This window comes from Anser brachyrhynchus (genome assembly GCF_964034855.1).
Source record: "Anser brachyrhynchus genome assembly, chromosome: 9".
NCBI lineage: Eukaryota > Metazoa > Chordata > Aves > Anseriformes > Anatidae > Anser > Anser brachyrhynchus.
In genome coordinates this window covers 19960943-19985025 of record NC_137703.1, presented here as the reverse complement: position 1 = coordinate 19985025, position 24083 = coordinate 19960943, and the positions used below count along the sequence as shown (strand labels likewise).

At 36.6% G+C, this 24083-nt stretch overlaps 1 protein-coding gene and 1 long non-coding RNA gene across 9 annotated transcripts in view; one reads left to right on the top strand and one right to left on the bottom strand.

Moving 5' to 3' along the window:
- The window catches only part of CLSTN2 (calsyntenin 2), a 344598-nt gene that overhangs the window by 118643 nt on the left and 201872 nt on the right, over positions 1-24083 (bottom strand). The window lies entirely within an intron of this gene.
- Positions 5085-14712, top strand: LOC308200112. The gene is made up of 2 exons (XR_013955250.1): positions 5085-8609; positions 8664-14712. It is a non-coding gene; the product is annotated as an uncharacterized lncRNA (long non-coding RNA).

Below are 24083 nucleotides of genomic sequence, written 5' to 3'. Positions count from 1 at the left end.
CATCTTCATTAATGAGCTGATACTCAAAACCAAACTGGACACGGCCCTAAGCAACCTGACCCAGCTGACACTGCTCCGAGCAGGGGTTTGGACTACATGATTTCTAGATTTCCAACCTCAGCCAGTCTGCAATTCTGTGAAAGCTTTGAAACAGAGTCAGAATAGCAGGAATAAAGCAAGAGTTGGTCTCAAACATAACAGATTGCAGTATTCAGGCTTATATTTTAAAAGAAAAAAGAATGTGAAAAGGGCATGCACAGAAAACTCTCCTTTCTCTCAGTATCACCACAGGGTAGATCTTGTCTTTCAGCCTTGCACTTCATTTAGCAACTTTCCACTGGTTTTCTGAATTGCAAAATAAACCTTAATCTTTTCTTATCCTCGTTAATTTGTGTCTAATACTTGTTCTTATCAAAGTAGTATTTCAAAGTCTCCATTCTTACTGCATGCCCTACCATGCTCTCTAAATCTCCTCCAGCACCAGATATTCAGTGACTATACCAGAAAAATCTACTCAACCTACCGCAAGACAACTCTCTGCTGACTTCCAAAACCCTTTTTTGAAGGAACGTAACTTTGGTTAGCATGTAGTAGGGATTGAACATCTCTTCATCTGTTACTCAAACTGTAACAAGCAGGCTGGCTGTTAAAGCTGCTCCCTCTGACTTACCAGCAGCTCATGATCCCTCTGCAGAACTGGGAAGTGAAGTGAATCAGGAGCTATATGGTGATACTGGAAAACTCTAATTTGGTTAAAGGATGTGAAAAAGTCAGATTAGTTCTTATTCCGCCTGAAGTCTATTTTCTTTTCAATTTCAGAAACCTTGTATACAGAAAAAGCACCATGAGCCTCATCATCTTTCAGCTTCTGATTAAAGGATCTGCTGATCTAAAAAAATTGTAACCATCTCAGTAAGAAATCAGGCTCAGAATATTTGGTTAATTAACCAAATATCTGCAGTAAATGTTTTCTCTTCAGAAGCTTCTATTGCTTTGACTACTGCTATAAGTAAACTCAAACCATATCCTACTCATCTGTGGTGGTCTTCAAAACCACATGAATTTACAATATTTCAATCAAAACCTTTGATCTCAGATGTTATTTAATACTGTAGAGAGAGAGAAAATATATATTTACATACACACACACACAGAATTTGAAAGGAAACCAACATATTCTGATATATGGTGAGGTGATATGTTAATTAAACAGTTAACAGAGAAGAAAATTCCTGAAAATCCAATACGTAATAGAAAACATCAAAACCATGATGTCAAAAATGATGACCACAGGACAGACTCCTGCTAAGAAATACTGGTAATGTGCAGTTCTGACTTAGACTGCCAGATTAAAGACTGCCCCGAGCTTCTGGACTCCTCTGCCTCTCCTCAACACTGGAAGTTGACAACTTTTTATTTAATGTTTGAACTCTATGTTTGTTCAGCATTATAAACAAGTTAGATAGCTTAATTTATAAATCCATTCCCTTGTACCTAATTCCATCTCCTGTCTCTTCCTGTTCAAATTTAGTTTCAGTACGTGAGAAATAAAATACTTGAAATGATCGCTCTAGGCCTGGGATTCATCCTACTTGTGCGTCTGGATAGCATTTTACATCACAGAGGAAATATATACCTCAGAAGAGGAATATTAAGGAATTAAGGAATTCCTTAGAACAGGAATATCAACAAGTATTGAGACATTAAGAACTGGCAGAAGAGAAACAAATTCTCAGGTATGTTGAGAAGACTTGTCTCAGTTTGGGGACAGAAAGAAAGCAATTAACACAAACCAGAGAGTCAAACACAGTCAAGCAAAGAAGACGGAAAATAAATATTGCAGAGCTCCTCAGCAATGTGTGATGGGTGCATGCTCATTATTTAATAGCATGATTTCTTTGAAAGGCATTTAAGTAGGAAATGAACCACATACCTTCTTGGACTTGAAACAGTGTACTGTGTGTAGTCACCATATATTCAGTTATCTTATATAAAATATATAGTACTAGATATTTGGAAACTGAGCAAAAAGTGTGATCATGTAGTGATTCCACATACCTTAAAATATGAAGATATTTCCTGAAAGAGGTAAAAAAGGGCTATTTTAAAGGGGTAAAAATAGCATAGCATATTAACAAATATTATTTTTAATATTTAAATTGGTCCATTATGAGCAGAATGCTCCCTTTCCAGTACAATTAGACCACCATCTATTCATTCCAAATCAAGATAAATAATTTCATTTTGACATTTTTGTATTTTCAATGTAAAAATAAGAAGTCAATTTTGTCACATCTTATAGAAAAGTGGATCTGAGGGGAGGCAAAATTGCATGAAATAGCAAACAGTTTAGTAGTGGGGGGAAAAACGTCAAGGAAACATTCTGAGCAGTTTCACACAGCTCTGATGAATGCCATAATGAAAGAAAATGAAGCCAGGCACTACAGAATTGAGTTATCAAAAATCCAGATGAAAGCATATATTGTCTTTTTGTTACTGCTCTCTGAGGAAGAACATTCATTTACTAGAAGGAGAGGTATTACAAATCCTCCTTTTTGGGGAGTCAGAGGTCGTTCAGAATGACACTAAAAAAGCATGTGTAAAACAGGCAAGATATCAGGCTGAGAAACAATAAAAGCATCAGTATAACAATGTATTTCAAAGTGCTTGGTTTGGTACCAGTGAACAATTGGGTATATGGAACAAGATATTGTCTGTATCAATTTTGCAATTGTCTGTCCTGGATCTCTACAGAAAGACTAAAAAGAGATTTTTTCAAACGTGTTGGGAAAAAGAACATACTGGACCTACCTTCATTCTATCAAAAACATTCTTAGAATACTTTTTACAAGAATGTATTTCGAAGGGATTGCTGGGTAACAAACAGTACAGCCTATGATGTTAAATTTACAGTATTGTTAAAAAATGCTTAATGTTAAATTTGAAATAAACAGGCTGAATTGTAGTTCTACTCCTGCTGTATCATTGCTTCCCTACATGTATTGTCACTTTAATATATATTTCTTGTTTCTTGAAAATATTTTTGTCCAATGTATACACATGGGCTTGCTTTTATCCTATGTACTATCATCAGACATAGAGTACCTATCTCAGTGTTTTCAGAAAAGAAGTTAATTCAGCAACCAAAGAGGTGAATATGTTTAACTGATTTTCTTTTGTCAGCTTCTCTTTCGTGATTTTAAACATTCCTTCACTATGCCTCCTATAAGTTTATCTCTATTTCATACAAAAAGCAAAGACCAAAGAACTGTAAGGTTATGGACCTTAGAAAGTGTCAGAATAGAGATAAAGTTACTTTTCCTAGCATAAATAGCTCCTTCTCTGAATTACAGAGCAATGCTAATATTCATTTCCACATAGATATTTAGTTATTGCTCCTTGTTTCTGTCTATTCTTAGACATGAATATGTTTATTAGGCCATGAGTTTGAATGCTTTGCTATTGGATTAGCTGTTTGCTAATGGACAACCAGTGTATATACATGGTACAAAACACTTCTGCTCTGCTTTCCAGATTTTAAACCCTGCAATGTGGTAGGCCAAACTACGTCCTACCAAATCTTGTCTCCTTCTCAGGACAGTGTGAATACAAAGTATATCTGTGTCTCTCATACACAAAGAATTCTCTAGCTTGTTTTAAGCAGTATTTCAAACACCAGTCAGGTGACCTGTCAGGAACGTGGGTCAAGTGCTATTCAGATTAAGTCAGAAAGTGTTGTCTTCTAATATCTGCTGCCAGCAAAACACGTTGTGTTGTATATGCCACCATCCTGTTATTCAAGTGACACTTAATAAGATATGACAGTTTTCAACCAAGCAAGGCTGATTCAACAAGAGTCAACTTGAGCAAATACTGCAGAGAAGACAATCAGTACAATCATACAGAGGAAAAATGTTCCCTAGTCAACAGGATTAAACATACAAATAACTGCTCATTACAGGCTGTAACTCAGGATCTCTCCCCCTCTTCTCTGCATTCTTCCACAAGGATGTGACACTTTGGATCTTGCTCTACCACATAAATATCTTAGAGTACATCTCTGCTTGCTATCACCTGCAGTCGATGCACTGTATTCTGTATGTGCACCCATCATTTAATTTGAATTCCCTGTTTAATAGCCCCTCTATGCAGAAGGAGGAAATTACACTATATCAAAAGAAGAAGAAAAAAGCCTGCTTGAACATAAATAATTATTTAATGAAAAAAGAAAAAAAAAACAACACATAACCAACAATAACAAAAGCAGCTGCAGATAGGCTTGCTTGGTAGATGCAGGAGAAAAAATAGATTTTGTGAAGACTTATTATGCTTTCACTTCATTTAGCACAGGAGAGCCATCCACAATAAATGACAGCAATAAAAACCTGAGAAGGGAGTAAGCCAGTTTACCATTGACTAAATAAAGCAAACAGCTCCCTGATTTAATTTACTAAAAAACACAGGGAACTATAAATTCTATATATGAAACACTGAGCTGAGGCAGGATGTAACCTCCTGCTCCTGGGATTCCCATCAGCAGTATAGAGTTTCAAGTTAAGTCTCTTCTCCATAACATTTAATGTGGTGACATTTCACTTCCTCGTCCTCCATAATGGTGTGGAGGAAAAATGTTGTTAGCTTTACAGGCCCTATGCAGTATTAAAGAGGGAGTAGTAACTTTCTCCTGTCAGTGCCCAAGACCTATATTTTGCATCTCCCAAGTCTAGGAACTGATCTATACTTTTAGTAAAATACCATCTTCACATTTTTGGATCTATCTTGAAAATACTCATTCTCCAAAAACACCTTTGTATCTTTTTATTAACTACAGTAACTTTTTTTTTTGAGCTAACATTACTTTTTTTTTTTTTTTGGGTCTTACGCAGGAATTAAAAGCATATCCAAAAAGCAACATATAAAGTACCTTTTCAAAAGGAGCAGCTACTAATATCTGAGCTCAGATGACATAATCTCAATAGGGTACTGAGTAAAAACTATGTCATCAAAAGAGTGGAGATTGAAGGGATAAGCCAAAATGAATCCAGCTGTGGTGCCACCAACATGCTGTGGTTATTGTCTGAAAAAAAAAACGAATATCAATAAAGTGCTTTTCATGGTCTCAGAAGTAAAAAGGGGTGCTTTTTTTTTGGTGACAGCAGTGGTATGTAAGTTAGAAGATGAGCTGTTTGTAAACACAGCTTATTTTCATATCTCTGAATAATTCACAGTTTTAGACATACGTCCCCTTTGTGTAGGATTTTCCTACAAACACAGCAGTTTGCCCTCGCTGGGCATGAGCCCTTCATCTCCTTATTTGCTAGTGATGGTACAGGTATAACCGGAGCAAAGGCTAATTCCTGAGGTAATGATACACTCATCAAGACACACTATCTTTCCATGCTTGCTTTGTTCCAGGTGTCTTTAGCTGACAGCCTAAAGTGGACAGTTCTGCTAGGACAAAGGCCTCTTGCCAGTGCAGCAAAAGGGAGCAGCATCAGGCCAGCAAAGAAAGGGAAGAATAGATACAAGAGAGGAGTGATGACAAACTCATGCTTTACCACAATGGTGTCCATTTTTAAGCGCCATAGCTTAAATTCCTGTAGATGAATGCAACAGACAGACCGACAAACACACCTTTACAGTAATTGACATGATCAGTTGAGTGGAGGAGAAAGCATTTGAGGCTCTTGGTTAAAAAACAGAGTGGAAAGCTTTTAGATTAGTACTTCAAATGATAAAACTCAGAAGACAGACATCATATATAAAGTACAGTCTGAACAAGAAAAATTATACAGAAAAAGTACATCAAAAACTATTAGAATAATCAATAAATCTTTTTGTATTCCAAGAATTTCAAAGACAATTGAACAGCAATTTCTGCACAGTGTTTATTTCTAAATCTGAATATGTGAGTAGTATTCAGTGTTACTCCACTGGCAATAAATTACAGCTAGAAATAAAAGTAGTTTTTGCATGTCAGTGTGGCAGTACCAGCTATATTTAAGGACAGGAAGACTTAAATGAATACATTACCCAGAAAGCGGTTACGTTGCGAACACCGACTGTTGAGGAAACAAACTTATATTCCTCAGCAGCTATTATGTTGTAAAATTTTTCCTGCAAGAGCATGGTTTCTTACCTAAAAACTACATGTTTTGGCCCTTATCAGGCAAAGTATTTTATACAACCTTTAGCTCATATATGAGAGCTATCCCACAGTTGGCACTTATTTGCAAAGAGAATGCAAATAGTAATATATTTGTCTTTCTTTGAAAACACATTATTTTCAACCCTTAAATGAAACTAAATCTCATTCTGCAAATTTGTGCAAACTAACCCTGACACAATTTCCCAGTATATATAAATATGATTTCCAGCTATTTTACATGTGGTATTTCAAATCAAAACATTAAACCCCTTTGGTACAACAGATAATCCTATTGAAACATTAAGGTGTGAAATCTTAGATCTTATATAAACAAATTTCCAAACTAAATAAAAGAATCAAATAGACTTACAGAGAAATCCATTAGATACATAAAATCAGTGATTTGTTTCCCCTTAAACAAGCAGAAGACTAGAAAGAGCAAGAAAGGAGCACACTAATTAAGGCACTTTGCTAGTGAATAAAGCTTTTTCTTATTTGCATTCCCTAGTCAATACTAAAATGCTAACTTGCAGTCTGTAAATTTCTAATAGCATAATTACCGTGTACTGATTGATAATTAAACCTTTGAGCAAAATTTTAAAGTGAAGTTTCATTATTCATACATATACAGAATGAAAGTCCTTTTCTATAGGAATCATCCTACAATCACTCCTGAATTTTCCTCCCGCCTCAATATATCTAAGAAAAATGTAGGGAAAGTACTCCTACAAGAGTAATCCATTCTCAGCAAAACTATATAATATATCTAAGAAAATAGAAATGTACCCGAGTGTTCAGGGAACCACAGAATATCTCAGGTTGGAGGGACCCACAAGGACCACTCTAACAGTCTAACTCCTGGCTCCATACAGAACCACCCAAAACCCAAACCTTATGTCTGATAATGTTGTCCAAATGCTCCTTGAACTCTGGCAGCTCGGTGCCTTGCCCACTGCCCTGGGGAGCCGGTTCCAGTGCCTGACCACCCCCTCAGTGCAGAACCTTTCCCTAACACCCAGCCTGACCCTCCCCTGTCCCAGCTCCATGCCGTTCCCTCGGGTCCTGTCGCTGTCCCCAGAGAGCAGAGCTCAGCGCCTGCCCCTCCGCTCTTCTTGGGAGGGAGCTGCAGGCCACCATGAGGCCTCCCCTCAGTCTGCTCTGCTCTGGGCTGAACAGTCCAAGGGACCTCAACCACTCCTCATACATCTTGCCCTCTAGACCCCTCACCATCTTTGTAGGCCTCCCTTTGGACATTCTCTAGTAGTTTTATGTCTTTGTTCTATTGGGGCACCCACAGCTGCACACGGTGCTTGAGGTGAGGCCACACCAGAGCAGAGTGGGACAATCCCTTCCCTCAACCAGCTAGTGTTGTTACATGTATTTTACACTTCAGTTCATCGGCAATTAAAGTTCTCAAATTTTCCCATCAACATCAAAGGACAAAATAAAGCTTTAATCAGCTTATTTGACCTCCCTCATGCACACCAATGAAAGAAGAGAGCGACCAAATGTTTGTGCCAGCAGTAAGAAGGAAAGCCCAGCAATTAAGGAGAGAATTTCTAGGCGCTTAACTGCACTGTGATGCCTTTATGCTAAGGAATACATGGCTAATGGTTCCAAGAAGATATTAATTACCATATATTTACTTTTGAAGGTAAACGTATGGTAAACCTATATATATATGTACACACAGTGTGCAGGAAGGTGAATGCAAACATACTCACGACGGTATACCACTTAATAGCAACCAACCATTTTCTGTAGTCCTTTAGGTAAGTGCAAACTGCTGAGACTCCTGCTATTGTGTAGATCCAGTTTAATCTGTAAAAGATCACTTAAGACTATGTCCTGACTTTTCTGTCTTAGCTGAACTTGAGTTAAGAAGATCATCAGCAAAACTAGGGATATATGCAAGCTTAGAAGTTCTGAATATAATCCTCCATATGCATACAGTTGCTCATTCATGCAGGTTGGTATAATTTGATAAAACAGCTCTGAGTCTTTTTCTTTCTTATTAGATGTTTGTATGTGCAGAGTGAGACAAAAGCACAATGTATTTTTCTATCTCTACTGCCTTCATATTGCTTTTATGCATCTCCACTATAACTACTTTTACAAGACAATGAATTTTTACAGACCAATTCACAAACAGCACAGAACTCCTAAATTATTTACACTATCAAAGTAATGACCTTAAACTGGATTCCCACAGTGAAACACTTATGTGTTTTATTGAACTTCAGAAAGTGGAAGAGTCTATATGCATGTCCATTAAAGTGTCTCTGGTAACAAAAAATAAATCCATAAAAGGAATGAGAGAAAAGAGAGAAACAAAATTATTTGATTTTAATAATATTACACTTCAGACTGAAGTCCTTGGTGTAAGAAAATCCATGGAAAAGATTTATACTGTTGCTTCAGTATTATGTTACAGAATAATCTGTCTGCCTTTTTTTTTTTTGTAGATTTTTTTTTTTTTGGTAGAATATAATCTGTCTGCCTTTTTTTTTTGTAGATTTTTTTTTTTTTTTTGGTAGAATTTTGGTCCAGACAAGATAAAACCTACTCTCTCTTTTTTTTTTTAAATTTTTATTTTATTTCTTTGTGTTGCAAGTCATGGTTGGCATTACAAAGTTATGTAACCTTTGAGGTTTTAAGGCACGGGAGTCCTGCAAATTTTATTTTTTTATTTTTTATTTGCTTATTTTACAAAATTCAGTACAAGAAAAGTCTCCATAAATTAAAAATGAATCCAACACAGCATGCTAAACTGCTTGCATTGCACCTGTAGATTATAAATTTTCTGGAACCTTGTAACTGTCACTCTCCCTCTTTTATAATTGGATATCAGAAAATGAGATGGATTACTGACTAGTTAGGACTGTGAAATGATTTAATGACCTTTTTCCCCCTATAGAAAATCCTATGGAGCTGCATAGTAATACTTCTTTTGCTATAAGGCAAAGAGAATTATTTCTCTGGGCTGATGTGATTAAGAAGGAAGTAAAAAGTGAAAGAAACCAAGCACAGACAGCATGATCCTGGACTGAAAAGGCTTTAAGATGCAGCATAGGAGGAGGTTGGAACAAAGCACTAACCAGTAAAGTAAAAACATCCAGGGTACAATTTGTAACAAGACAAAATAAACAAATAAAACATATTATTACTAGCTTCAAAAAGGTCATAACAGCACCCATCCATACTGCCTTTAAGGAAGACCCTGGGAGGTCATTCATTCATCCTTGGCTACCAAAGACAAGAACCTCCAACATTTTATCTGTCAGCAACTGTTGGGAAAATTTTTCTTTGAATTCAAACCAGAGAAGTATGCTTTGGAAGAAAGCTGTTGAAGTGCAATGCCTTCATTCATTATATATTGCAGAAAGAAAAACTACATGCAACATTTGAAATTTCCATATGTTATAATATTCTTCTAGTCTAATCCTGTCAAGCTGGATGAATGGAATTCAAATAGAGGAAATTAAGGTCATCTTTGGGCAGGCATTCATTTAGATTTTTTTCAGTAATGCGCTTAGACAATGAGGGATTTTCTGACTGATTTGTAACAAGAAGAAGCATCCTCTACCTTCACCACTCCCAAAAATACAAAACACAACATGGCAGAACCTGGAGAGTTAAGAGGTATTGTTAGTTTTTTGATGCTGTGAACATTTATAGAAAGGACTGCAACAGAGTCACTATCAGCTAGAGCTTCCTAGTAGTCATTTGGCCATTTGGAAATTCTGACACTACTATGAATAAAACAGATGACCTCTTATTCTAAAGGAGATATTCCTTTAGTCATTTTACATCACACAATTTAGAAGTACTATTCTGCTGCAAAGCTCTTTGGAATAAAGACCATCTATTCCTATACCTTTTAGCATGACTGGAGCCTAATCTGGGGCTATTTTAGAAAGGTCATTTCTTTTATTTATATAGAATAAACAAACCACCATCACCAACAAAACCACAACAAAAACAGCAAAAACACAAGCGCAAAAAAAATGCATGCCATGGAGAAAAACACAGTGACATAAACTGCTAAAAACATAAGTTTACATGCATAAAGTAACAGAATTTAAATCCTGTATTAAGGAGAGAAAACAAGCATCAGCAATAGAGAGAATGAAAATGATTATTTTACAGCCTGAACACTTATTGTAAATGACACCAAAAACAACAGTACTTAATTCTTTAAACTTCTCAACAATATGAGAGTTTATTGGTGAGGCAGCCGTAGCTACACAAGGCTAATGTTCTAAGCAGAGTCTCCTGTGGAGTTTTACTCTCCCTACAGCCTTCTTGTCCACTGTCTATGCATTCTGCCAGTCAGTGTTGCACAACTGGACCTTCCATACATTTGTTCTGTTGTCCTATCATTCCCTTCTTATAGACAAGGGAAACAAAGTTCTGAAACATTTAAAAAAGAGACTCTGAATTTGGAATTTCTTCGATCATAGAAAAAGAACCAACTGAAACGCCTTTCCTGAGCTGAACTGGGATCCACCCTACTGAGATGCTAAGTTAGCTTCAGTAAAAGACAACGAAGTTTCAATCTTTGGAAAATAAGCCATGGGCTGCAAACATCTTGGCTCAGTCATTTAAGGTTTTCTCACAAGAACCAATTAACCCATTGCCCTGCAGTGTTGCAGGCTACATTAATTCTCTGAAATCCATCTATTCCATCACATTTTTGAGAACTGATAGAGACAACCTATCACAATGTTGTTAGAGTAGTTATTTTTTTGTGTGTGTATGCATGTGGTCTTGTTCTGAAAACATACCCACTCGCTGTGGAGTGTTGATTATACAGACTCACAAATGGAAACGTCACCAGACTAGCTTTGTACAAAATGGTTTTGTAAAAATTATGTTTTTTCTCTTTTTCCTTAGACCCTCTCTTTTCCTGTCATCATAAACACAGAAGAAAATTTGCTGAGTCTCAGTGCATTATTTATTATCTGATAAATGACTACCTGGATTTGAAGACAACAGAATAGCCAAGCTCTGTTTGAGAAAACATTCTATATTCCTACTCTTAAAGTTACTTTTAGAGCCTGTCATTTTGGGCAGGGCAAAATTAAGGATTTTTCTTCTTTCTTTCTCTGAGGAGTTGATACTGCACACTTCAGAGTTAAGCCTTAAGATCCAACTGAAGGGTACCTTTTCTTCTCAAATACATGCCCAACAATTTACTAGTACTGAGGAGGTAAAATCTTACAAAAATGCTGAAAAAAATGCATAATGTGAATAAAGAGTGCTTTTGTTCAGCAAATCACTGTTGCTACAAAACCGGAAACAGTCATGTGCATGAAGAGAATCCTCATTTCTGCAGGATGAAAATTGTTTCTTCAGCAGCTTCCGTCATGTTTCCAACTTCCTGCTCTGGATATAAATGCTTCTTACAGACAAATAATTTGCCAGCAAGGCTTACATTGATTTAGGATGTTGATAACGTAGAACATTTGAAATTAGTAAATATGATCTCTCTTATTCTCAGGCATCTTAATATACAGGCTGGGTTCATGACAATTTACCAAATGGACATGTCGTTACTTCACTGATGCATACCTCAGCATGGAAGAATAACACGTACTTAGATTCTTCTCATGTAATAAGATCTTGCAGTTATTTACTGCAGCTTGTTTCTCTCTGTAGCAGGTAGCAGTAAGAAGAACATTTGGTTCATTAAAAATATATTTGATGTATTTTTCTGCATTATATCAACAATTAGATACAGATTTAAAATCTGGAACTAGAAATGCAAACTAAATCATACGCTTCAGCCAAATTAAAATGTGAACACCTTATCTAGGTTAACTAGGTCCTGTAAATTTGTAGAGGTCCAAAGCACACCTAACATGTCATCCTCACTTGTTCTAATAAACTTCAAACACTGAAAGCTCTGTGGTATTCCTAGTGTCCACTTACTACTTGCCACGTTCAATTTTGCAGTCAGCATTTTTCCAGTCATTGTTAGTATAGCAAGGGCAGACTTCCAATCATTTGCCTTAACAAAATCTATTCTACATATTTATACATACACGTTGTTAAATCTTAGATGCCATATCTCACATGCACTTCAAACTTGTGCACCTCTATGGGCGCTAACAGTAGGCTGCACTATAAATGAGTTATGTGGGAATTAAATTATAACCATAAACAAGCAAGGTCACTAACGAGCTGAAAAGAGAAAACAGAACTGCTGGCTGCCTTTCAAGTTTATAAAACTATTCAAAAGGATATGTCACAGTTGAGACCAGAGAACCAGATTAGTGTAATAATGAATTCATTGTTTATTTGAAAGTTGTCAGAAATTTCAAGGATAATACCCTGAAAGCAGGAAATTAGAAGCTATGTCCATCCTGTGAACCAGTATTTATCACAGCAAGAGACCCAAAAGCTGTTACTGAGGTCACAATTGGACATAAAAATGTGAAGAGACAACCGTCTCTACACAAAGAACTATCACACATTAAAATCTATTGCAAACACATTGGAAACACAATGTCATGTTAATCCATGTGTAAGAAAATGATTTTGATGCCCAGAAGTTGTCTTTGTCACCAAGGAGAACTGCAAATGGTGTCCTGATGACATTTATTTCTGTAAAAAGAAAAATCAGAGGGAACTATGGCACATGATCTCTACTGGGACAAGTTCAGAAGGGAAGGATTAAAAAAAAAAAAAAGCAATTATATTAGCAGAAGCGTTTTGAGAGATTAGTAACATTTCTCTGTATCCTGAAGCAGCAGTCTTAAAGCAAAATCTCCAAACTATTTTTGCCACATCTACTGGCTAGTAGCAGGCTATGGAAACATGAATGCATGACCTTCGGCTTCACAATTTCAGACCGACAGAAGACTTTGAGTAGTTGGAAGTACTACAGAGGAGGCAGCTGTTTCCCATTCCAACACCCAATAAGCGAATGGAAAATACGTATTTGTTCCTCCTCATTATTCAGAATGAGCTTGCTCAAAATAAAGATAAATTATCAGAAATCTGGGCAACCTGGTCTAGTGGGTGGCATCCCTGCCTGTGGCAGGGGAGTTGGAACTAGGTGATCTTTAAGGTCCCTTCCAACCCAAGCCATTCTATGAATCTATGATCTCTATTGAGATCAGAACTTTATATTCCTTTACGAAATAGTGCGCCAAGTCAGTGTATTCCAATGGGCTCTTTCAAAGGGAGAAATACGAAACTGCCTTCCAGGAATTGGGGCAGGGGTCTCAAAGAAAGTGGAAGATGGGAGATATTCTGTCTCAGTTACCTTCCTCTACAATGGACAAACATTAATCGGAGCTTTTGACTTCCTCTGTGAATTGAAAGACTGAGCCAACTGGTTGATCAAGTATATCTCAACCACCACTTCAAATTCAATGTTCCACTTTTCTACACACAATACAGAACTTCCTTGTCATTCTTTGCACCACAGGATCTATATCAATCCAGACCGTTTTTAATGAAGTCCACCAATATTTAAGATAAATACCAACGGGACCCTTGCTATCAGTAACACACTCTGTAACGATACATATATATTCTGAGGTTCTATTAGCATTTAAATAAACAAATAAGCTTTTGATATTTTTCTATTTATTGTTGAATAAATACCTTGATAAATAAATATGCATCAGGAAAAGCAGGGCTTACTGGAGTAAAATGGACAGAGAATATAAAAGAATCTACTCTTTAAACTTGACTTTAATATTTCTGCTTACTATTTTTCTTTTAAGAATTCTCCCGTACCATAAATGTAAAAATTGAGGATTAAGAACATGTTACCATTTGATCTGTACAGCAGATGAGGTCACTGGGAATTTGAACTACCAATGTTAAGGTGATTCTAAAATTGTTTCACTACTATTGAAATAGCTTTATTTATTTTATTAGACAATCAGATCTCAACCATTACTCACTTTCAAATAGGTTTAATGAGTCCATCATTTCACATTAGTGACCCAGGCATCTCTGAAAATCTAATGCTATTGTATGTTTTATGCTAAGCATGATAATGTAGGTCTGTTGGAGTCCAAATCTAAACTTCACTGAAAAGAGTTTTTTTTTTTTGATGGTGATGGTGGTTTTTTTTGTTTGTTTGTTTGTTTGTTTTTGAGATGTCTGATTTAGCACTTTGCTATTTCAAGATTATTTTATCTAATGAGTGGTCAAGAAATCATAAGTAAAATTTCATTCAATGTTTACAAATCAGCTTCAGTATTATTGCTTCACCAAACATACACAAAGTTGTATGGTACTGCATATATAATTTCTGATTAAAAAGATGATAATCAAAGTTGGGGAACTTGATCTCAAACTAATCAAAGTGCTGCTGACAATTTACTGTAGCCTCTAAGGGTATGGTGAGCACCAAAGCATACAGACAAAATGAGAAACAAGTACCTTGAATCTCAGAAAACTGAGAATTTAAGTAAAAGCCAAAAAGCTTTTTTTTCCCACAAATTTTGCAGTTTTCATAGAAGATATGATACTTGTCATCCAGCTCTAGGAAAATCTAGGGTGCAAGCCATCACAACTATAGGGTCAAATAAAACTCAAAATTCTCAAAAAACTCAAAATAAAATCATCTGCCACTTAAATTCCAAATTAAATATTCCCATTTATGCAAAGTTTAAAAGTTCTATAATGCACACCAGTTGCAACATCCGATCCTGAGAATCAGCTGTTTCTGAAATTATTATTTCAGATGTACTTATTTGACTTACATTGCTGTATTAAATCAAGGCTAGAGGTAATTAGAGAACTTGAAAGAAGATGAAACCTCAGATACATTCTTCCCTGATTATCCTTATGTTTTCCCAACTATGGTATTTTAAATGCCCATGTTCAAGCTTTAAGTTTCAAAACTGATGTTACACTGAAAACAGCCATTTACAAAGAAACGTGAACAGACCTTGAACAGCAGCAGTTCATAATACCTTCATAATGCAACCTGCTATTGATTTGAAGCTACTATGTATTCTGCTTAGCTCTGCCTCTTCATTTGAGTTTCTTGTATTAAGCTCACTAATTAAGCAGTTTTTTGAGTTAGTGCAGTGACAGCTGAGCAGTACTTTTGAATACCTCATTACTGTGCCCTCTTCTATGGTTTGTTTCCATGACTGCTAATGATCAAGTTTTGCTGTAGTGGATACTTTCACATTGCTACAGCACAATTTGTATAGGTGCTTTCAGCATTCCAACATATAATGCCTTCAATTGCCATGGTGCAATACACTAAGGTGCTCGCAGGAATTTGGTCCTCAGTGGAGTTCGGTTTAAAAAGGCACTTTTGTTATTTTGACATTCGAAAACAAATTAAATGTTTGTAATGAGTTCTTTTTACCAGCCTCACAATACCAAGATTGTTTACAATTCCAAGGCACAGTCATAGGAGACAGATAACTGCCTGCTGTGTTCACTGACAAGATGCACAGTCTTTCCATAGCAGAGTACAGACCATGAACCAAGTAAATGACTGGGGCTTATCTGAGTGCTTCTTATTCCTCTAGTCTGCTGATTTCAATTTCATCTGCCTGAAACATGGAATGGTTTGGGTTGCAGAGGACCTTAAAAATCATCTAATGACAACCCCCCTGCCAGGGGGCAGGGACACCTCCCACCAGACCAGGATGCCCAAAGCCCCATCCAATCTGGCCTTGAACAGTAAAGAATTTCTTATATCTAATCTAAATCTACCCTTTTTTAGTTGAACACCATTACCCCTTGTCCTATCACTGCACTCCCTGACAAATAGTCTTTCCCCAGTTCTCCTGTAGCCCCCTTTAGGTACTGGACTGAACTACAATCCACTCCACGTGTGTATATGATTTCTTTAAAAGTACAGATGTCTATTAAATGTCTAGAAGACAAAATTAAGGGGAAAACAAAACAACAACAAACCCACTTCAGAAATCTACATTTCTCATCTCAGAAGAAGGATTTTTTATTAAACGTGGAAGAGTTCACACAGATAAGCAAGATGATCCTTAGGAGTTCTGGTATGCTTATGACTAGTTTTGTTCAACAGCCCAAATCAGCATAAATGCCAATTTTATCTCTGGAAAAAATATTGCTAAATGTAATGCTACTGAGAAATGTAGTATTTGTGACAATCACAGTTTTAGATTTATTACAGTGCAGGAACACGGAGCTTATATCTAGCAAAAACCCTAGAATCTGACAGAGATCTGGCAAAAAAAAGATTTGCTAACATTAAGGTTCAGCCAAAAAGTAGTTTTTAACATAATCCTAGTAGGCACAACAGCACTGGGCTTTCTGAGGTATGTTCTGTAGCCATCTATTGCTGTAAAGTTATAAAAGCTATTCTCGTATTTTCTCATTGCCTGTATTTATATTCAAAAACAAGAACCTCCAAAGTGCCATTTAAAAGTAATGTGGCCATGAACACATCTCAATATCTAAGCATTTATTCTCCACTCTAATTTCTAGTTAGTCTTCTGTCCAAATTAATAAAAACTGCACGGATGCCTTTTTTTTTTTTCCCAACCTAAATGTCATCACAAAACCAGCCTGCTTTTACAGAGAAATTTCCACTGCCATGCTATTCTAAGAATCAGCTTTACTTGCTAAATGTCCATTTTGAACATCTGAACAAATCTTGAAATAATTTACAATTTATCCATGGTAATTTGGAAAGGTTACACAATGCAAAGCATTAGGTATTTACTCTTGTGTTCATACAGAGTGGAAAGAGTATTTTAACATGGCAGTTCCCATTCCTCGTTGAACATTTGTTCAGAATGGCCACTAGCAGGTAGGAGGCCAAATATTTCATAGAAAAGCACTGAAGAAAGCCCATGAAAATAGGGACAGAAAAACAACAGGAAATAGGTTTTCGTGGTAACGGAATGATGTAGGAAATCCCTTCTATATTACACAGCACAACGAACTGTTACAGACAGCAGAAACATTAGGCTAAGCAAGCAACAAAGTTCAGCTCTCTTTGAATTGCATCGCATTGTACGTGTAAACATACTGGCTTCTAGCTATGCCACCTTTTATACATTTCATTATCAATCTACTTTTCAAGAGCTTGTAGGAGCAACAGAATACTCTCTGAAAATAAAATACACATGTTTCAAGTTGCTTCTACTGTCCTGTTTGTAGGAGATCTACAGTTAGGCAGAGACACAGGGACTAACAGCAAGTTTAGACTCCACACAGAAAGTCTTCATAAACCAGAGGCAGCAGATTATAAAAGAAATAGACTGATCATACCATCATTGCTATGGATACAGTGGAAGCTAAAAAAAGCAGAAAATAAAGACATGAAAGTCACAATGAGAAACAATGGGCAAAGTTTTCGGCACCTATATTGCTGAAACACTGTAAATGAGAATAGTTGTGTTTTAAAGTTTCTATTTATAGAGTGGAACTGATATAATGGAAGTGAAATAAAAGGCTGGGATGCACCAAACACTAACGATTATAGAAGCTACCACACTCACTGGTTCTACCCATCCTTCAGGTAGTGAAGCTTTAGAGCTACGCATTGCAGATATACACATCAGACCATCATTGCTTTCATTGTTTCACGCTTCTCCATACCATCATCTCTAAAATATTGTGTGAATGAGAGCAAAATGAAGATTGACTTCACTACAGAGAGAACCCCGAAAAGAAAATCAGTGCCAACACGAACAAAAATGATCAACCCCATAAACAAACAACTGTGACCACTAACAAACACTTGCAACAAACCTCTGAGAACTGCAACCCAAAGCTATGTAACATAAAATGAGCAGAGGAGAGTACTTCACAGAAGGCTATATGGGAAAGTAGCCAACAGCATTATCACATTATTGCTGTTAGCACTGCTATACTTCTCCTCTCATCTTCTGCTGAAAATCAAGAGAGGTAGGCCCAGCTAATCTCCCAAAAAGAAGTGGGTTCAATAAAAGTCCTCGTAACATCCGTACTTTTATCCCTGACCATATTAGTAACACATGCAATCACAAAGTGAAGTACTGAACAAATTGAATCCTGCTGACAAGAAGGTTCTGGGAAGGGTGAAGAAGACAGAGGATGCACTGGCCTTGGCATTGAACTAAGCCTTACAAAAGCTTCCTATACATAGGTAATGTTCACAAAAACAATCTAGAACATAAAATCAAGATTTAATTATTTTCATTTCTTTAACAGCAAAATCTTTCTACCAAGCCTGCAGGAACAGACCACTGATGTTTTGAACAGGAGTAAGAAGTTACATACTAGCACTACTTTGGGAGCTTTGAATTCAGATTTCTGCCCGGCATTGTGATGTGTTGCACCATGATAGCAAGCTACAGGGCACTATTCCCGAACTGTCTCTCACACTGTATTGCATTTGTAGTGACTCACTCAGAGACTTACAGAAGCCACACTGGATTCTCCGCGAAGATGGAGAAGAGCTCTACTTCCAGACCAGGAAGGAAAGAGGACAACCCAGCACTTGCATGGTATTCAGAAAAAGGAATCTTTCACCTGCACCTCTCTGTGTTCCCAGAGAATGACAGCCATGAGTACAAAGTCCCCTAGGAGACAGTGCTCTGCTTCCAGTATATCTTAGCTCTAGAGGTGACTAAATGCTACAGAAGTTTGTCACAGAACATCCAGCCTGGTGCTACAATGTCTTCAGACAGCGTCCTGTTGCAGCTTCTAGGTGTAGATTGAATATCACTGCTTGAACAGCGTTCACAGTGTGTGGCTTTGCTCACAAGCAAAATCTTCAGCACAGTGCATACCCATTATATTTAATAGTGCACCCGAAGAGACTGCCAGCATTGCATAGCTTATAGTCACAGCGTCACAAAAGCTCCTAATGCAGTTTATACCCACCTTATTCTAGCATATACTTTTTCTGCAGTGCAAAAGGAGGCTATATTTTCTCCACAGAGATAAGTGGAGATTTGTAGAAGTTACAAGATGGAGTTTCAGAACCTTCATTTCTAGTTTTCTTTGCAGCTGACCTTTAGATACATTTCCCTGTCAATCTGTGTCTCTTTGCCACACTTTAAAGTTATATAATTTCGATTAGTAGGTAAAGTGGTTTAAACACCATATTATTAATAGAAATAGAATTAGTTTCATTACTGCCATGAAATTGCCTTTGCTGCAACATAACATTTCAAGTTCTGTGGATTTACTTCCCCCCGGTAATGTGGAATAACGGAGAGAATGAGGGGCAGCAAAATAGTGCTCAAGCAATAAACGTTCTTCAGTCGTTGATCCAATAAAATAAAACAGCTGCTAAAAGATGTGACTTGCACTATATCACTTTTCTTCAACACAATGAATGCTCCAGTCTTAGCAGTTTTAAAATATTTAATTCTCCTTCCATATAGTTTTGTTGGTATCAAAATAGGATTTTATTTTTTTCTGCAAAGCCTTTGAGTGAAGTTAATTCATTTTATTAGAAGTTTAAAATACATATCCTATATCAGACTCTTCAGTATGAGGAGTCTTCCAGACATTCAAATAATTTGGTTTTATTACATGCAATCTTCACTGAATGCTAAATGAAAAAAACAGCTTGTTATTTAGCTACTTACCTGCCTGATTTTATCTCCAAAAATTAGCAGAAAAATGAGGATAAAACTTAGCTTTTTGCAGAACTTAGTTTCAGTTAGCCTACTCTGCCTGAGAATTTTACTGTGTGGAAATGTACCTTACAAAGGACAAAAATGCCTAGAACAAAATTCCTTAAAAGTTGCCCTGGCTGCATTTCAGAAAGTGAAATATTTAATACTTTAGTGGTATTTTTTGTTTGTTTTCATTTACTATTTTAGTTTTATATTAACACTTCAGCTTAGATCAGGAGTCTGTTTTACAAGGATTTCCCAATCGCCACACCTTACTAACCTTTGGTTCACATCACAAAGCGGTTTCAGAACCTGTGACCTGGATTCATTATGGATTAAATGAATCTAGAGATGAAGCAAAATGCACATAATGTATTTCAACCTCTAGCCTATTAACGTATATCAAATGTATTTCAACACAGTCATAGCAGCAAACTAGACTCTTAAGTTGTTCTGAATTCTTAAACTTGCTCTAAATAAGCCACTGCAATATCTACTGCTATTGCAAATAACAATTTCTTGAATACAAAGGCAAGTGTCAAAACCAACATTTGTGCCACACTATCACTTATGACCCCTCAAAATAATTTTGTGGTTCCTTCTGTTTCACAATAATTCTTTTATAATAGTTTGTCTCCTTTACAGTCAGCACAAGATTTGCAGCAATCAAGACTCAGGACTGCCCTACAAATATTCACAGCAGGGGATCCAGAACTACTACTATTTACTGAAAACTATATAACAGCAATAGTTCAGGTGACCCATTTTTCACTAAGGTAGTCTCAAAGGATACCGAACTATCATAGCTGTCATTTCAAGAAGAATGATCTTCACTTTAAAGCCATTTTTTTTCCATTACAATCTACTTTCTGTAATTTATTAATTTTGTTTTAACGGAGGAGGACTAAGGGGAATAGCAAAGGAAAAGATCACTGCAAGTATACTGAACTACTACTAAAACAAGGTGGTTGTTAAAGCCACCTTATTTCAGAAGGGAAGCATTTCTGCATCTGAATATCAGACCACTCACCCTCTAATCCTACAATGTATAGTCTGATGAAGAAGGTTTAGTGTTAGCAGTACAATTTACCCTGCTTTGCCTAATCCAAAAGAGCAAATCAAAGGTGATGTTATGACCATAATACTAAAAAACAAAACAAAACAAAAAAAAAAGAAGTAGATGGTAGTATTTATAGTTACAGGAAGGCTTGAAGGGGGTAGAGGAGAAGTAATAAAAAATCACTTATCCTTCAGCCAGGCAAGATTTACAATTGTGTCAGTAAGGTCCTCTTTCAGCAAAGCATTCAATTATATACATTAATTCAAGTGCACACGTTCTGCTGAACTAGGCGTTCCATCTCTGCAATGATCATAGGGTCAGTAGGTAAAAGGAGTTAATGTTGTGTAATCTCTTTGTACATAAAACAGGGCTAAGATTTGTACCGTTTTTACAAGCCCCATGTCTTTCACAAGCTTTGAGATGCTCAACCCTTCAACTATTAACCTGGAGAAGGTTCTTCCCCTAGTATCTTCTTCCAAATGTATTAGCATCAGAATCAATATATTTATTTCTACAATATAGGGAAGAGATTCTCTTTATTGTATTTGCTGAAAGGCACCTGCTTCATTAAATGTTTTCCAAACCACTCTTAACCAGGTCATTTCAGGCTCTCTTAGTTCTCCTCCTCCTGTACTGCTCAAGACGACCATATAATGTAAGGAGAGTATCCCTGACTGAAAGCGATACCATCACAGGATGTATTCACATGATAATCAGTGTGGACCTATTTGGAGAGTAACACTGATGAGAAGAGCAAAGACACTCAAAGGGAATTCACCACTATCGGCATCATGGCGCATAATGTCCTAGGCAAGAAAACAGCAGCATGTCACAGCTCCAAGAAGAGTGCAGCTGGAAGCTCCTGAAGATTTGTAATGTAAGTGGGAGCCTACTGAGAAGCTGTTTCACTACACATGAAAACGTGACACTGACAGATTCTTCCCCAGCTCCGCTAAGAGCGGGTCTCCTCCTTTCATAAGCACGAAGATGCCATGTAACAGATCAAATTCTCCAAATGCATGGACACATGAATTTATTGCATAAATACTTCAAAAATACAAATGTCTCAACAACGGGGTTAAAAACACATCAGATCTTTAAATCGGTGTTAAGATCTGCTGTGGTACCTCTGATATGTGAGGCCACAAGGTCTGACTGTGTAAGCAGCAGGACTTGCTGTACTGTGTGGAAGAGGAGTCCTGGGGTGGGAAGGCAGCACTCCTGGCTGCCCACAGCTCACCCACTGAGAAGCACAGATTGTGATACAAGGTCTTGCTGCACAGAAAGTGCATATGCCCTGACCTGAATTAAATAATCAGCTAACAAATTGTCAACTGTGCTGTATGTGCTGTTTCCTTAAATCACCCTCATATTAAACAGAACAAATGGGAAGTAAAATCTGCACTAAAATCCATGAAAAGACTTCCTGCCATTTGGTCCCTCATGCCGAAGGGAGAGTTGAGCTTCAGATTTGTGTTAGATATTTTTATTTTATAAAGCTGATCTTTAATTAGTGTAATAGACTTACCACAGTGAAAGATGCTGGAATCACTACTAAAAGCACCCCTATCCAAAATATGCTCATATCAAAGAAAGAACAGATGGCTTAATAAAATAAATTATTACTCAGCACAAAGGCTTTCCACAATATTATGATTCATTTTACTATTAGAATTATTAATTTCCTGGGATGTTACTGATCAACTCTAGTTACCAATTAAACATTTGGTTAGGGTAAGCACCTGTTTCCAATAATAAAAAAAAGATTGTACCTTTTATTCAACTAATTCAAAGCCTACTGCAATAATAAAACCTAGCAATATTTTTCTAGAGGACACTTCTAATTTAGTATTGTAGCTTTAATATCATGGCAGGAAAAGTAAGGTGGCTGCATTCACTAGTAACAGATGGAGAACACAGTCCTACAGTATATTGCTTGTGGGCGATCTCTTTAAGAGATTCTTCTAGGATGGAAAAAAGTTCGTTATTTTTAGAGGTTGTATATTCTAGTTTGACATGATTTTTCAGGAATAAGGCTTATAATATTTAGCTCACTGGTAACAAGCCCTCAGTTCAAGTGTTTAACAGTTTCAGGTCTTTGTTACCACTTTCAGCATTACAGGAGCACTCCCTGGGATTTGAAAATTCAAAATGAATTTTTCCTGTCTCCAAAGTGACCAGGAAAAAGCAGGAACATTGCACAGTGGTTGCCCCCGAAGTGAAGTCTTATGAAGTAATCTATTAACTTTTATACAGAGATGAAAAAACAACAAAGTAATTTCCTAATGAAGTTAACTGCCAGATTTCCTTCCAGTCATCTTTTATTTCATTCTTTAAATCCAACTGAAAAAGTCTGAATAAAGATTAACAATGAGCAACTCTCTTGTGTTTGGTTTAAATCTAATAGTGTATGAATATACTTTTCTTATGAGACATGGACAATGATGACATGCACACAGTCACACCTGAATCTGTCTGGAAGCCTGAGAAAATCTCAAGATGGCTGTCATGTGAATTACCTGGGAGTTCCTACATGGACCTAGCAGGACCATTTTTCAAATGCTTCTATCAAAACTTCTGGCTGATTGTGTATTTACACAATATTAACACTAAATGGATAGTAAATCCTACATGTCCATTTCATTTTTCCATCAACAAAATCCTCTAAGGAAGTAGACTAAAATGAAGAATAAAAGAAGTAGGCTATTTCCCTTCTTATAAAGCTGTGTATTTCCAAATGTATCCAGTGTCAAGTAGTATTAACTGTACTCCGCTTTCCACTTTCTCAACTGCTGAGTTTTCCTCAGTAATGAAAGGATCCCATGAAAACATAAACAATCGTATTTTTCAAAGCTAAATAAACAAATGACTGTACTTGCAGCAGACAGAATTACAACATCAGTCTACTGGAATTTAAGTAAACTAGTTATCTTTTCACTTTACATCTGGAAAATCTGCATATGCCTACAACTATCTCTTGTACTTCTCTGTGCTACCTATTAAAGTAAGAATTAACCAGTGAGCAAGTGCTGTAGAAGATTTATTTTTTTACATTGCAAACTTTTTTGTTTTGTAAATGGATGACACTGAGACCAAAAAGATGCCCTGTAAAAAAATGAATTGTAAACACCATACGAAAGTTTCCTTTTTCTTTTTCCATTTTCTTTCCAGTTTTACAGATAAACAGAAGTCTTATTACAAGAAGCTAACCTCATCAGACACTGTAAATATTGTTATCTAATCTGTATTTAAGACATAACCCTGGGAAACAGCAACAGCACGAAGAGGA